The sequence below is a fragment of the Suncus etruscus genome, chromosome 13 (genome assembly GCF_024139225.1).
Source record: "Suncus etruscus isolate mSunEtr1 chromosome 13, mSunEtr1.pri.cur, whole genome shotgun sequence".
Lineage (NCBI taxonomy): Eukaryota > Metazoa > Chordata > Mammalia > Eulipotyphla > Soricidae > Suncus > Suncus etruscus.
The window spans coordinates 6,606,749-6,622,687 of NC_064860.1; the positions used below are offsets into that span (position 1 = coordinate 6,606,749).

At 34.8% G+C, this 15,939-nt stretch overlaps 1 non-coding gene across 1 annotated transcript; it reads right to left on the minus strand.

The window, feature by feature from the left end:
• Positions 1–209: 209 nt before the first annotated feature.
• On the minus strand, positions 210–373 carry LOC126026958 (U1 spliceosomal RNA). The gene has a single exon (XR_007502140.1). It is a non-coding gene; the product is annotated as a U1 spliceosomal RNA (small nuclear RNA).
• Between the last annotated feature and the right edge of the window lie 15,566 nt (positions 374–15,939).

Below are 15,939 nucleotides of genomic sequence, written 5' to 3' on the forward strand. Positions count from 1 at the left end.
GAGGGACAGTGAATTGGCCTCCTGTTTAAAAAGTTTGAGGACCCCTGCAATTATTCTAGAAATAAGAATGCTTAGGCAGTAAGAATCCTGCCTGCCATCTCCAAACCTGTTGTTCATTTACCAGGTCAACTTCTCTTGTGCCTCTACTGAACTAACTTATCATTTTATCAGTCTTTTTTGTTTGTTTGTTTGTTTGTTTTTTTTAATTTCAGGGAAGAGCATGCACGCAGTCCCCCACTATCACAAATTACACAGTCGAGTTTCCCACATTTGGGAAAAATGCAGGGGTCAGCACACCTGGAGTGCAATGGGTGAGTCTCGCCCTGGGGAAACCACCTTCGTGATCATGGTACTGCCCCTGCCAAGTAAGTACATATTATCAGTCTTAAACAGCCATAAGATTTATATCTGAAGCTTTTCCATATTTAATGAAATGATGGTGATTCATTATCATAATTATCATCCAAATCATGATTAATTTATAAAGACTTCACTTGCAGTAGTTCCAGGCTGCCTTTAGTGCTAACCAGATATCTATATTAATTCATGCATATAGAGCTGTGAACTCATCTCAGGTTTCTTCTTTTTACTTAAAATTGATATAGCTGGAAGAATTTTTTTTGTACATTATTTTCGTTCTTTCATGTAGCATCCAAAAAGAGATCACCCTGTAGTCTATATTAAGCTTCAGAGTGAACAACCTCTTACAGTTGTTAATGAAGTTCTGTTTTGGAATTTGTGATATTTGTACAGATGTAACTAGGTAGGAATGTGTTCGTATTCTCCCAAATGAAAACCTGAGACTTCTTAACCAAGTAAGCACTCTGTCTTGTGATATCACAGAATACTCTAGAACTAGTAAAACAAGTGAACCATGAAACTTTAAATTTGTAAATAATCTAATTGATATACTTTTTTAGTTACTATATTTTGATCATATCTGGTTGATGGTTGGGGGCTCACTCCTAAAAATGTTCAGGGGTTGTTTTGAGATGAGAATTAAAGCAGGGATTCCTGTTTGCAGGGCATGTTCTCCAGCCCTTTAAGCAATTTCTCTGACTATATAATTGATAGATTTTTTGGGGGGGCATACCCGGTGATGCTCAGGGGTTACTCCTGGCTATGGTCCCAGCTAGGGGGACCATATGGGAAGCTGGGGATTGAACTGTGGTCTATCCTGAGTCAGTCACGTGTAAGGCAAATATCCTACCACTATGCCATCGCTATGGCCCCAGGTGTTTTATCTTAGATTATTACTGATAGTCTTTAGCTGTTTTTTAGCTTAATTTATTTTCTAACCATTAGTCTATTTAGTCTATTTGATTTAGCTTGTTCTGACTTTAAAGATGAATATTCTGTCTGTTTGGGGGCTCTACTCTGGTTTTTTCGGGGGATTTGGGCCACCCCCCCAGGCAGGGCTCAGGAGTTATTCCGGGCTCTGTGCTCGAAATAATTTCTGGAGAACCATATGGGATGCTGTGGTTGTGAACCTGAATACATTCTGGGTCAGCGAGTGCAAGGCAAATGCCCTACCACTGCGCTACCACTCTGGCCCCATACTCTGTAGTGCTCATGTGGTACTCCCAAGATGTTGTTCAGGAGTCACTTGTAGCAGAGCATGTTCAAGTCTCCAATATTATGTTATTATATTATATTAAAAAATGCTAAGTATTCTGGTTTTATAGTAAATTTAATAGGCTTTCTTGAGTTAATTTGAATTCCCAGAATTTTTTTTTACATTTCTACATTACTGAATTCTTAGGTGAATAAGAGAATATGGTATAAAAAAAGCAATCCACTGAAAAGAATAATTATCAATCTTTATGATAATTATTTTTACTTGAGATGATTTTAAAATCTATTAACTACATAGTGGAATACAAAAGCATATGTATAATTTACTGAGATGCTTGATATGTTTACCTATATTATAACAGACATTTAGGAGATTGATGACTTTACTTTTTTTTGTTTGTTTGTTTTTGGGTCACACTCGGCAGCACTCAGGGGTTACTCCTGGCTTTATGCTCAGAAATCGCTCCTGGCAGGCTCAGGGGACCTGATGCCAGGATTCGAATCACAGACCTTCTGCATGTAAGGCAAATGCCTTACCTCCATGCTGTCTCTCCAGTCCCAGACTTTACTTTCTTAAAAATTACCTTTGATCTATATATACCTATGGTTCACAGGGGGAAGATTTAAATCATTTTTTTGGGTGGGGTGGTTGGGTCACATCCAGCAGTGCTCAGAGGTTACTCCTGGCCCTATGCTCAGAAATAACTCCTGGCAGGCCTGGAGGATCATATGGGATGTTAGGATTTGAACCATCGTCCTTCTGCATGCAAGACAAATGCCCCACCTCCATCTATCTCTCTGGCCTTAAGTTAAATCTGATTGTATCTTTTGCCCATTTGAATCATAAAATGTCAGTCTAAAGGTGGACATTTGATGGAAAATGGTTATTCAGAATCCTGTTTCAGAACTTTAGGACAGGCATATACAATGCACATTTTGTTGTTTCCAAGGAATATCTTTGAGAAATGCATTGCAGTAATGTAAAAAAAAAAAGAGAGAGAGAAGCTGACAAGGCACTGACAGAAATATACAAAAAAAAATCCAATCCCATCAAAAAATGGAGAAAAGAAATGAACAGACACTTTGCCAAAGAAATACAAATGGCCAAAATGCACATGAAAAAATGCTCCACATCACTAATCATCAGGGAGATGCAAATCAAAACAATGATGAGATACCACCTCACACTGCAGAGATTGGCGCACATCACAAAGAATGAGAACAAGCAGTGCTGGCGGGGATGTGGAGAGAAAGGAACTCTTATCCACTGCTGGTGGGAATGCCATCTAGTTCAACCTTTATGGAAAGCAATATGGAGATTTCTCCAAAAACTGGAAATTGAGCTCCCAATTGCTCCAGCTATATCACTCCTAAGGATATATCCTAGGAACACAAAAATACAATATAAAAACCCCTTCTTCACACCAATATTCATTGCAGCACTATTTACAATAGCCAGAATCTGGAAACAACCAAGATGCTCTTCAACAGATGAATGACTAAAGAAACTGTGGTATGTATGCACAATGGAATATTATGTAGCTGTCAGGAGAGATGAAGTCATGAAATTTTCCTGTACATGATGTACATAGAATCTATTATGCTGAGTGAAATAAGTCTGAGGGAGAGAGATAGATGCAGAACAGTCTCATTCATGTTAGGTTTTAAGAAAAATAAAAGATTTTTACAATAATTACAATAGTAATTATTTGCAATTATGGATTGCATTTAATTGACATATTATATTATATGTAATATGATGTTTGACTGCAATATATATTATTAAAATACAAATATGTAGTATAAATTTATATGTACACACGTACTTTTCTTAGTCAAGGTCATAGAAAAAACATTAAAGAAGGAAGTTGGAGGGAGGTTTTGGTCTCAGTGAGCACCTGGGATATGGAAGTTGAGTCATGTTAACTGAGCCAGCATCTCCTATGCACTGGGCTTTGATCTGGCGCTGCCCACATGCCAATCCACCTGACCCCATACACTCTGCGGGAAGACTGTCAGCAGCCATGATGCTTCGGGGACAAAACTCCAGAGCTGGGACATGGTGACAATGTGAGGCTCGGCCAAATGAGGAAGGAGCCTGCTCACCTTTCCCAATAACCAAATCAAAGGGCTGCAGAAGACCATTGCTGTGGATGTTGAGACCACCCCCTGCAGAATTCCTTGCTGAAACACCCAAGCAGGTAGGAGTGCAACTAGTCTGCTTCACTTTGTAGCCACGTGAAACCCGCCACAACATGCAGTAAAACCATGCTACAAGTGTGTCAATTGGGAAACAATGCAGGGTAACAGCATTCATAGAGAATGAAGATGGCACCTCTGATGACCTGAAAAGTACCAATAACCTAGTTAACTTTTCAGTTAAGAAGTTTAGAGAAGATATATGGAAGACCCTCATAGAACTCAAAGAAGGTAAGATGGATCTGAACAGAGCACAAAGACAATAATCAGAAAACTCCAAACTGAAATAACAGGATTGAAAAACTTGGCAGATAAAATGAAAAACTCAATGGAAAGCCTCTCCAAAATAGTAATATCAGCTGAGGAAAGAATTAGTGAGCTGGAAGATGAGATGTAGAGCAACTCCAGACAGCAGAAAAGACTGGAAAAGAACCTTAAAGCAAATGGTCAGACAATGGAAAAAATACTCAACCCATGAAAATAGAAGTCTTTAATAAACTCAATAGAAATAACATAAAAATCTTTGGACTTCTACTGACCCAGAAAGAAAATCAACAGTCAAGGATATCATTACAGAGAAAGTCCCAGAGCTAATGACACATGGAACCAATCCTGCATGCCTAAAGAGTACCAGCTAAAAGAGACCCAAAAAAACCCAAAGAAAAGCACCCCAAGACACATCCTAGTCACAATGACAAATTCCACAGATTGGAATAGAATATTGAGAGCAGCAAGATCAAAAAGGAAAATTACATTCAAAGGAGCATCCTCAAAATTTAGCAGACCTGTCACAAGAATCAATCAAGGCTAGAAGAGAGTGATGGGATATAGTGACAAAACTCAATGAAATGAATTCTTTGCCTATAATAATGCACCCAGCCAGACTTACTGTAAGGATTGAAGGAAGTATACAAAACTTCAAGGATAACCAGCAGCTCAGAAACTTTACAGACTCAAAATCAGCCTGAAAAGAAAAACTGATCTACTTTAAGATAATACAAATCAACAGATACAACAAATTTCTACACAAAGATGACATTAAATCCCATGAAAATTGTTTCTCTCAACATCAACGGGTTAAATGTACCTGTTAAGAGATGCAGAGTAGTAAAATTGATTAAAAAGCATAATCCAACATTCTGATGCCTACAAGAAACACATCTAAATAGTCAGATCAATCATAGATTTAAAATCAAAGGCTGGGGCCGGAATATAGCATGGAGGTAAGGCGTTTGCCTTGCATGTAGAAGGATGTGGTTCAAATCCCAGCATTTCATATGATCTCCCGATCCAGGAGCGATTTCTGAGCCTAAATCCAGGAGTGACCCTTGAGTATTGCCAGGTGTGACCCAAAAATGCAAACCAAACCAAACCAAAACAAAACAACAAAAGCCAAAACAAAAATCAAAGGCTGGAGGAAAATTGTACAAGCAAACAACTCCCTTACAAAACTGGAGTGGCTATATTAATATCAGATGGCACAAACTTTAGACTCAGAAAAGTTATAAAGGACAAAGATGATCAATTACTAGTAATCAAAGGATATGTACAAAGGAAGAAATCACTCTCCTAAACATATACTTACCCAATCCGAGGAATCAGCAAAATATTTAGTACAAATGTTGACAATTCTGAAATAAGATATCAATAGCAATACAATGATAGTGGGAGACCTCAACACTGCCCTGTAAACCCTTGATAGGCCAACTAGGATGTAACCCAACAACATTACTAGCTAAAAGAGAAATGGAAGAAAGTGGCCTAGAATCTATCTATCTATCTATCTATCTATCTATCTATCTATCTATCTATCTATCTATCTATCTATCTATCTATCTATCTGGAACTCCATCTCAAGGAAAATGGATACACATATGTCTCCAATGCACATGAGTCATTCTTCAGGATAGGCCACATTCTGGCCCATAAAAATAACTTCATAAAGTCAAGAAAATAGAAATTGTACACACTACAATTATAAGGCATTGAAATTAGAATTCAACTACAAAGGGACACAGAAGAAAAAATTTAACACTGGAAATTAAACAGCTCACTACTGAACAGCCAGTGAGTTAGAGATAAAATTAGAAAGGAAATAAAAATATTCTTTTTTTAATTTTAAATATTTAATAAATCTTCATTAAAGCACCATTATTACAAGTATGTTTGTATTGGGGTTTTAGTCATAAGCAGAATACCCCCCTTCATCAGTGAAATATTTCCACCACTAATGCCCCCCCAAGAAATGTGAATGAAGATATAAATTATGAGAATTTTTGTGACACAACAAAAGCGGTTCTAAGAAGAAAACATATGCTTTAAAAGCATAGAAAAGGAAGAAGAAGGAGCCTACATAAATAGCTTAATGACACAGCTTATAAAATTAGAAAATGATCAACAAAAGGAAACAAAAATAGACAGAAGGAAATAACAAAGCTTAGAGCTGATATCAATAAAATGGAAATAAAAAAACATTTAGAAAGATCAACAAAAGCAAAAGTTGGTTCTTTGAAAAAATAAACAAAATTGATGAATCACTAGCAAAACTCACAAAGAAAAATATAGAAAGAAACTTAATAAACTGGACTAGAAATTAAAAGGGTGAGATCATTACAGATACTGCAAAGATTCAGAGACTACTTTGAGAAACTCTATGCCATGAAATATGAGAACCTGGAAGAAATGAATAAATTCTTGGTCACTTACTATCTTCCATGGTTAAATCAGGATAATATAGCATATCTAAATAGACCTATCACTACTGAGGAAATTAAAAGAGTAATCAAATCTTCTCCTAAACAAAAGACCAGGCCCAGATATATTCACTAATGAATTCTTCCAAACATTTTAGAGAAACTACTTCCAATACCTTTCAACTTTTCAATGAAATTGAAGAATTAGGAACAGTTCCAAATGGTTTTATGATGTTAACATCACCCTGATATAAAAACCAGACAGGGATGTTGCAAGAAAAAAACTACAGACCAATATCACTGATGAACACAGATGCAAAGATCCTCAACAAAATTTTTTAAATAGGATCAGTGCCTCATCAAGAAGATTATACACCACAATCAATTCTAGGAATGCAAGGATGGTTTAACATACATAAATCAATCAACATAATACAGCATATCAACAAAAAAATAAAAGCCATATGATCATATCAATAGATGCAGAGAATGCATTTGATAAAGTCCAACACCTATTCTTTATAAAATAATCTTATCAAGATAGGAATGAAAGTAACTTTTTTCAATATAGTCAAGGCTTTCTGCCTCAAGCCAATGGCAAATACTATTTTCAATGGAGATAAACTAAAAGCCTTTTCTTTAAAATCTGGTACAAGACAAGACTGCCCTCTCTCACCACACCTATTCAACATAGTGCTAGAAGTTCTTGACTTAGTGATTTGGCAATAAAAAGATATCAAGGGTATCCAGATAGGAAAGAAGAAGTCAAGCTCTCATTGTTTGCAGAGAAAGCTCTTAAGACTATCAAAAAGCTTCTAGAAACAATAGAACCATATAGCAAAGTGCAGGCTAACAATTAACACACAAAAATCAATGGCCTTCTTATACACCAATAATGATAGAGTAGAAATGACATTAAAGAAAATATCATTCATATTAGTGTCTTACAACTCAAATACCTTGCAGTCAACTAAAGACATGAAGGACCTATACAAAGAAAACTACAAAATCCTGCTTCAAGAAATGAGAGGACACAAAAAAATGGAGAAACATACCCTGCTTATGAATTGTGAAGATTAAAATGACTAAAATATCAACACTCCACAAAGTATTGTACATATTTAATGCAATACCTCTAAGGGTACCCATGCCATTCTGCAAACAAGTAAATAAAACACTTCTGAAATTCATTTGGAACAATAAGTACCCACAAATACATAAAGCAACCCTGGGGAAAAGAAATATGTGAGTCGTCTCTTTCCCAGCTTTAAATTGTATATACAGCTACAGTCATTAAAACAGCATGGTATTGGAATAAACACAGACCCTTAGATCAGTGGAATAGACTTGAGTATTCAGAGAACATTTCTCAGACATGCAATCAATTAATCTTTGATAAAGGAGCAAGAAATGCAAAACGGTGTAAGGAAATCCTCTTCAATAAGTGGTGTTGGTACAACTGGTCAGCCACTTGCAAAAAAGTGAACTCAGACCTCCACCTAACAACATGCACAAAAGTCAAATGCAATTGAATAAAAGACCTTGATCAGACTGCAACCATAAGGTATATAGAACAATATGTTGGTAAAAAAAAATTCATGGCATTGAGATTAAAGGTATCTTCAAGGAGGAAACAGCACTCCTCAAACAAGTAGAAACAGAGATAATTAGATGGTACTATATTAAGTTGAGAAGCTTATGCACCTCAAAGGAAATATTGCCTAGGATACAAAAGCTACCCACAGAATTGGAGATACTTTTCACCCAATAGCCATCAGACAAAGGGCTAATTTTGAAGATATGCAAGGTACTGACAGAACTTAACAAGAAAAAACAGGTAACCCCCTCAAAAAATGGGGAGAAGATATGAACAATTTCCTGAAGAAGAAATAAAAATGGCCAAAATGCACATGAAAAAATATTCCACATCATTAATCATCAGGGAGATAAAAGTCAAAACAATAATTAGGTACCATCTCACTCCACAGAGACTGGCACACATCTCAAAAACAAGAATAATCATTGCTGATGGGATGTGGGAAAAAAGGAACTCTCATTCACCAATGGTGGGAATGTTTTTTAGTCCAGCTTTTATAGAAAACAATATGAAGATTCCTCAAAAAGACTAGAAATTGAGCTCTCATATGATTCAGCCATACCACCCCTAGGAACACAAAAATGCAATACAAAAATCCCTTCCTCACACCTCTGTTCATTGCAGCACTGTCTACAATAGCCAGACTCTGGAAATGATCAAGATGCCCTTCAGTAGATGAAAAGCTAAAGAAATTGTGGTACATGTGACCATCAGGAAAGATGAAGACATGAAAAATTTTTATATATGGCTGGACATGGAAACTATTATACTGAGTGAAATATATCAGAGGAAGAGGGACACACAATATAGTCTCACTCATCTATGGGTTTTTAAGAAAAATAAACATTATATAATAATGCCCAGAGATGAGGGGCTGGAATGACGGGCTCAAGATATGAAGCTCACCACAAAGAGTAGTGAGTGCAGTTAGAGAAATAACTATACTAATAACAACCATGACAATGTTAATCAATGAGAGAAGTAGAATGTCTGTCTTGAATACAGGCAGGAGGTGAGGGAGGAGAGAGTAGGGGCAATGGTGGAGGGAATGCTGCACTGGTGAAGGGGGGTGTTCTTTTTATGACTGAAACTCAACTACCATCATGTTTATTTGTAATCATGGTGTTTAAATAAAGAAAATATTAAAAGATAAAGAACGACATTTTCAGATCCTGGGGTGCTTGCTACATTTTACATTTGTTTGCAATTTTTCCCTCTCTCTGTTATATTTTCTTTCAGTAGTCAGGAATAGGTAGATCATTGGCTTTTTTTTTTCCAGACACAGCCCCCAAACTTGACTATAATAAGCAACTTTAAAACCATGGCCCTCTCTCCTGAATAACAGGGTCATTTATGCTCTTTGTGCCAGATCACCATCCTTTACTCATTACTCTGTTTACACAAAGTTCAAGGCCTACAAACACCTTTTCCAGGATATGAAATTAATCTTGAAATCTGCTCTTCCAACTTTGTCTTACATTTCACTTTTCCTCAGTCTAAAAGTAATATATAGGGTTTTCCTTATCTTTCTCTCCTACCCTTGTCCAGTAATTATATATATTAAGTTTTCCTATTCAAGTTATTGTGACTCCAATTTCTTTACTCACCTCTGAGATATATCCTTTTTAAAATAAATTTCATTTGTCTTATACTAATTTGAGTGAATTTCTATTTACTGTGATCGCAAGAATTGGATTCAGATAGCCAAGATACACCCACTGTTGTTTTCCCTCTCTGTGTGATTAAAATTCTCTAGTGCTATCTTTTGACTCCCACAGAATTTTAGGAAAGTGACTTCAAGGTCTAGATCTGATAGCACATGGCAAGATGAGGAACACTTAGATCAGTTTTGATGAACACAAGGGTTGACATTTTTGTCAATATTGCCAGAAATAGTTTTGCATACTATAATATTTAACAGCCAAAAGAGATGGTAGGCCAACATAATTAAAGCTAAGGGTAAGTAGAATAACTGAAGCAAAGAAGCATCAGTTTATATCTGTCCCTGTTTATATTTGAACTCAATTCAGTTTCATGAATCAACGAGCAAGAACAAGTATATTTTAAATACATAGGAGTATATCCACCAACAGGATTTGTATGAGAGCCCCCAGATGCATTGTTTTTCATGCAAGCTAATTTACTTTGCTGTGAGGAAGCATGTCATTTTCCTGTTATACCCATATGCTCTGGGATGGCAAGTCAACTCTTTTATTTAGGGAAAAACAAAATAACTTTAATAATTATTTAATAATTGATATCATTAAGATCGATTTTTATTAAGATTGGTTTTCATTAAGACCTAATTTTGCAATATTACATTCATAGGTGCAAACCTACTTTGGAACAAAAAAATAAAATAAATGAAGATAAAGAGTGAAGCTCCTATAACATTTTGACTTATTCTTCATTTCAATATGCTTTATCATTAATAATCTACATCAAAAACAGTGTGTACATATGCCATGAAATTCAATGTTTTAATAAACAGTGATATAAAATATCAAATAAAATTCAGAAAATTTCTTAATAAATATAATGTATTATTTCTGAAGACTTTAGATGTAAGTTTTTTTTTTAAAGTATGAAATCTATACTAGCTAGAAAATTAAACATAGCTGGACAATCAATATGGATGCAACAGTACTGGAAAGAGCAAAGTACAATGATTTTTAGATAGCTGACTCTTAATTACAGATAAAACATCTTATAGAATATGAAAAAATGAAGAGCATTTATGCTTAGAAAGGCTGATTAAACATTATAGTGTGCGATCAATATGGTCTTTGCAGAACATAAAATTTAGTACCTAAATATTAACCTCTTCAAAGAAAATTACAGCTAGGTCATGCCACATTGGATAGTGACTTTGAAAGGAGATACTAAAGAAATCTTTTTGAATAATTTACATTTTTATATTTGAAAATGATAAGATTTGATTATAAATAAAAAGTGAAATGTAAGGAAAAGCTTCTGAAATGCTTTTAGAAATACTCCTGAAATAGCCTTCAACTGAGATCAAAGCGTCTACTCTCTCAAGGTGAAAAGGTTTAAATGGTTTTGGTGAGAAATAGAGACTTTGTATTACCACAAAAGTAATTTCTCATTAGTACACAAATATTATTTAGCATTTTTATAAATATGTGGACTGGATTTTTACAGCAAGTATTACAACTCCAAACAGTGTAATTTTAAACAGTCATTTATAGATACCTTTTTAACTAAAATATATTCTTTATAAGTATAATTATATATTTAGAGCATTTAATCAAAGATTGTTTAGACATTGTGGTGGGGACAGTGTGGTTTGGATGTAATGTCAAGATGTGCTCAGGATTTGATCCTATTTCTGTGCTCAGGGAGGGGACTAAGTGGGGTGTGGGGAAAAAACTAGAGTTGACTTCAAGCAAAGCAAAAAATGTATCTCTTATATTATATCTGTCTGTTATTTCCTAAGTAAACCTGGATAATTTTTTTTTATTTCTCTGTACCTGAGATACTGCTTATAAAATGTATAACCTTCCCAAGGTGATCTGAAGATCACTTCAGTATATATAAAGTGCTTAGGATGATATATAATGCATAATGACCACTAAAATACTGTTAGAATGCATTTTGACCAATTTTGGAATCCTATCTCAACACTGGTTTTTGTACACACAGAATAGTGAAAAGGTTCATAATTCTCATCATAATCAGTCTACTTTCTCCCTCAAAATTTGTCCAATTAATATTTTTTCATTATTCCTCTTCATAAATTAACAATGCTTACCAACACTAGTGGTTAACTTGCTTTGATGATGCTAAAAGTCTATAGTGAACTTAGTTTCACTTATTTAGGTTTATTTTCTTTTTACCCTGCATTACAAACCACTTGTTTTGTGTAAGACTGTCGATAATTTCTTATCTTTGTCACACATTTGCTCATCTGAACCTTTTATATTTTTCAGTGATATTGCCCAAACATTCACCGAGTGGTCTTCATAATTGAACTCTCATTCTCTTTATTTTTTACTTAGTGAGAATTATTTTTGTATCTACTTTTTTTGCAAGACTCTGCTTAACGACAGCAAGGAGTTGGTCTGTTTTGTCCCTAATAACTTTCCAAAGTTATTTCAAAGTAGGAGGAAGATGAGGAGCAAAATAAGCAACAGATCATGTCTAGCTCTGTTAAATTTTGTCTCCTCTAAGCTCTTTAAAGAACTAGCTTCTTCTTATTAGGAAGATCTAAACTCCAATGTTACTTTCTCTGAGATAGAATAAATCCTGTTGAATAAGGCACTGTTCTAGCTGTAATTAGTACCTAGCATGCTGCCTCTGATGAAATCTACATAATTTATTTTGTAGTTGGAAAGTGTATTTTCTACAGGTTGATCTATTTTCTAAAAAGGCAATTTAACTTCTAACAGTAAAAAGTTCCTTCGGTAGTGATACCTTTCAGTTACAGTGTAGACCCTAATTGGCATAAATTCATCAGAATAATTCTCCCACCTTGCTAAAAATAAGTGGTTTGGGAAAATATATTGAAGTCCACGTCTTAGCCATTCAGTGCAAAGCAATATTCTGGCCACAAATGTACAATTGAATCAGCTGTTTGTAAGGTGGAGAAATATCTCTCTCTTGCTATGACTGCTTTTGATTTATATGTATATATAGTTTTCTTGCTTATACTCTTATTACTGATTTGCTGAATGTATTTTAATACATTAAATCTTATTTAAGCAGCATAATTACAAGCATGATTGTTATTGGGTTTCAGTCATAAAAAGAATACTCCCTTCACCAGTGTAACATTCTTACCACCAATGCCCCTTCTCCACCCCTGCCTGTATTTGAGAAAGGCATTTTTAACTCCTACATTGGTATAGAAGTTTGTTAAGATTTTCTGAATTAAATAAACTGATATTGTAAATTTATTTTAACTTACTGACTTGATGAATTGTATTAACTTATTAATTTATTCAAATATTCATCAGTCTACTTAACTGGCACAAGTGCTTTTCACAGATGTGACTAGATTCTAGCTCATTTGTCTTACACATGTTTCACATGTTTGTGACCCTGGATTTAATTTGGTTTGTTCTGGGGTCTCACCTGGCTCTGCATTTAAGTATAAAACCTGGCAGTGCTTGAGTAACATATGTGGTGACAGGAACTGAACCCAGATTATCTATCTGTTTAGCCTCTGAGGCCCTGGATTTTAATCCCTAAGTAACACCTGATTCCTATTTGTATATTTTTAATTTAGAATTCATATGTGTAAAAGCTCATGAGAGATTGTCTTCAAGTTTTTAAACATCTGACTAAGGTCACAGGGTAATTCAAACATCATAAAATTACTTACGAAGTATTCCTTCATTTATTTCTGAAATGATGTGAAATTTGTTTTTAAAGAATTCTTTTAATTCTTCTTTAGATATCAGATAGTCTTTTCCTGTGAAACCAGCTGGAGCAAAATATTTTCATAATAGAAAATTGTAGAATATGGGTTAAATTTTCTTAAGATCTTTAGAACTATTCATATGATCTATTTTATCTTGGTTAACTTTAGGTAACATTTGCATTTTTGAGGAATTGGTTCATTTGTTCTAGGTTACTATAGCAATTTGAAGTTATTTTTTTATTGGTTACAAAATCTCTATGCTGGTTCCTACTATCTTAATGATTCATGCCTTTTTATTTTTAATCATTAGTCTTGGTAGATTTTTTACAATGTGGAGTTGGTGATGGGGTCAAGAACTAACTTTTGCTTAATTACTCTTATCTTCTATATATTTTTTTGTTTTTATTTGGGGGGGGGGGGTCACACCTGGCAGCGCTCAGGGATTACTCCTGGCTCTGGGCTCAGAAATTGCTCCTGACAGGCTCCAGAGACCATATGGAATGCTGGGATTCAAACCACTGTCCTGCATGCAAGGCAAACACCCCAACTCCATGCTATCTCTCCAACCTCTCTTCTATTTTTGTTTGTTTGTTTGTTTGTTTTTGGACCACACCTGACAGAGCTCAATACTTACACCTGGCTCTTTGTGTAGAGATTACTCCTACCATGGCAGAGGGACCATATCTGGTGAGGAGAATTAATCCAGTGTTGAATGGATGTAAGTAAGGCAAGTACCCGTAACATTTGTACTATTCCTTTAGTCCCTTTTCTATTTTATTTTGTAAATCTTTAACTTATGTTCCTTGTAACTTCCTTCTACTTTATTTGGGTTCCCTTTCTTCTTTTTCTCTAGTTCCTCACATGGAAGTCTAGATAACTGGTTTGTTTTCTAATGAGAGCTTTTTCTTCTAATATAACTACTTAGTTCTATATAAATTTTTCTCACAAATACAGCTGTTTCTCTGCTATTTTACTATGTTTTAATAGTTATTGTTCTATACAGACATTAAAATTTTTTAAGTAATTTTAATTCTTGGATTTTTTATTTTTATTTGTTTAGAAATATTTTTTTTAATTTTCTTCATTAATTTTCATCTAAACTCTCTAATGGTCAGAGTTCAACTCTAATTATTTAGATCCTTTCTAGCTTATTAAGGTTTACTTTATGGCTCAGAATTTATTTGATTATAAATTATATCTATGAATACTTGAAAAATGTATTCTCTGAATATATAAATATTACATATTTACATATACTTCTATATATGCAACTTTCAAGTATACACATTTAGTACATATATACATACATGTATATATATTTCAAGTATATACATGTATTATATATATGTTTGTGTAATATAACCTTTGGCTGGTTATACTGTTCATTTTCTTTTTTATCAGCTGCTAAGTGGATGGTGTTGAAGTCACCAACTGGAATTGTGAGTTTGTCGATTTTTCAGGAGTGTTAGTTTTTGCTTCATGTATTTTATTTTATTTTATTTTTTATGGAAACCAGTTAGTTTTTTTTTGTTTTTAATTATATGAACAATGATGCAAAGAAAGAGGACAAGGTAAAGTTACAGTGGAAGGACAATCACTCAAAAACAGAGTTCTCAGAAGAAATCCCCCTGCTGACACCCCAATTTTAAACTTACAATCAAAGAACAATAAAACAGAACCCATGTACAATTACTTTGTCCCCCTAGACCCCAGATTGCATTACATTATAAATTTTCATAGCGGTACACAAAGAAATCTAAAGCCATAAAATTTATGTAACTCCTTAAACTTGAAGACATAGTAGTTTTTTACATTTCTATGCACTTGCATATTAGTTCAAGTCAACATCAAAAGTTTAAGTATTTTTTAAGGTTTAGAGTCAAAGGAGCACAGTAAAAACGGTGCTAGAGTGGCATTTATCATTTGCATAGGCCCACCAAAGTATGGGTGACATGGAAAGGAAAAGTCTTGACCTAAATACAAGGAGACCGTACCCCTGAAGTTTCCTGACATAAGATCAATTCTAGGCTGCAGACTAACTTGTTTGTCCAATCCAGGACATTGTCTGTAGTGCCAATACAGTTTTGTTTTTCACACAGTCTCTGTTGTTATTATCATGTTTCTGTATTGAAGATCCTGGTATCTGTATATCCTACATTAAAGTCAGGATGATGCGGAGCATTGTCTAATTTTGACTCTCAATTAAAGGGCAATGCAGTAAGTCCTGTCCAGTGTGCAGGTTGTTGTTGTTGTTGTTTAAATCTTCTCAGTGTTATGGGAAGACTCTTTTGAGTAAGTCAATGTCAGAGCAGTAGTAGGGTTCCCTGGTAGAGGATTGCTTCCAGGTGATGTCATAGACAACTTTGAATGTTTCATAGATGGCTTCCCTGGTTCAAGGGTGAATGGAGAATGCCCAAACCTCTGAGGCCTGTGCCAGGTCATCATGTCAATGTTCAGGGTGTAAGGTCCCATTGCACCACCAGATTTGTGTG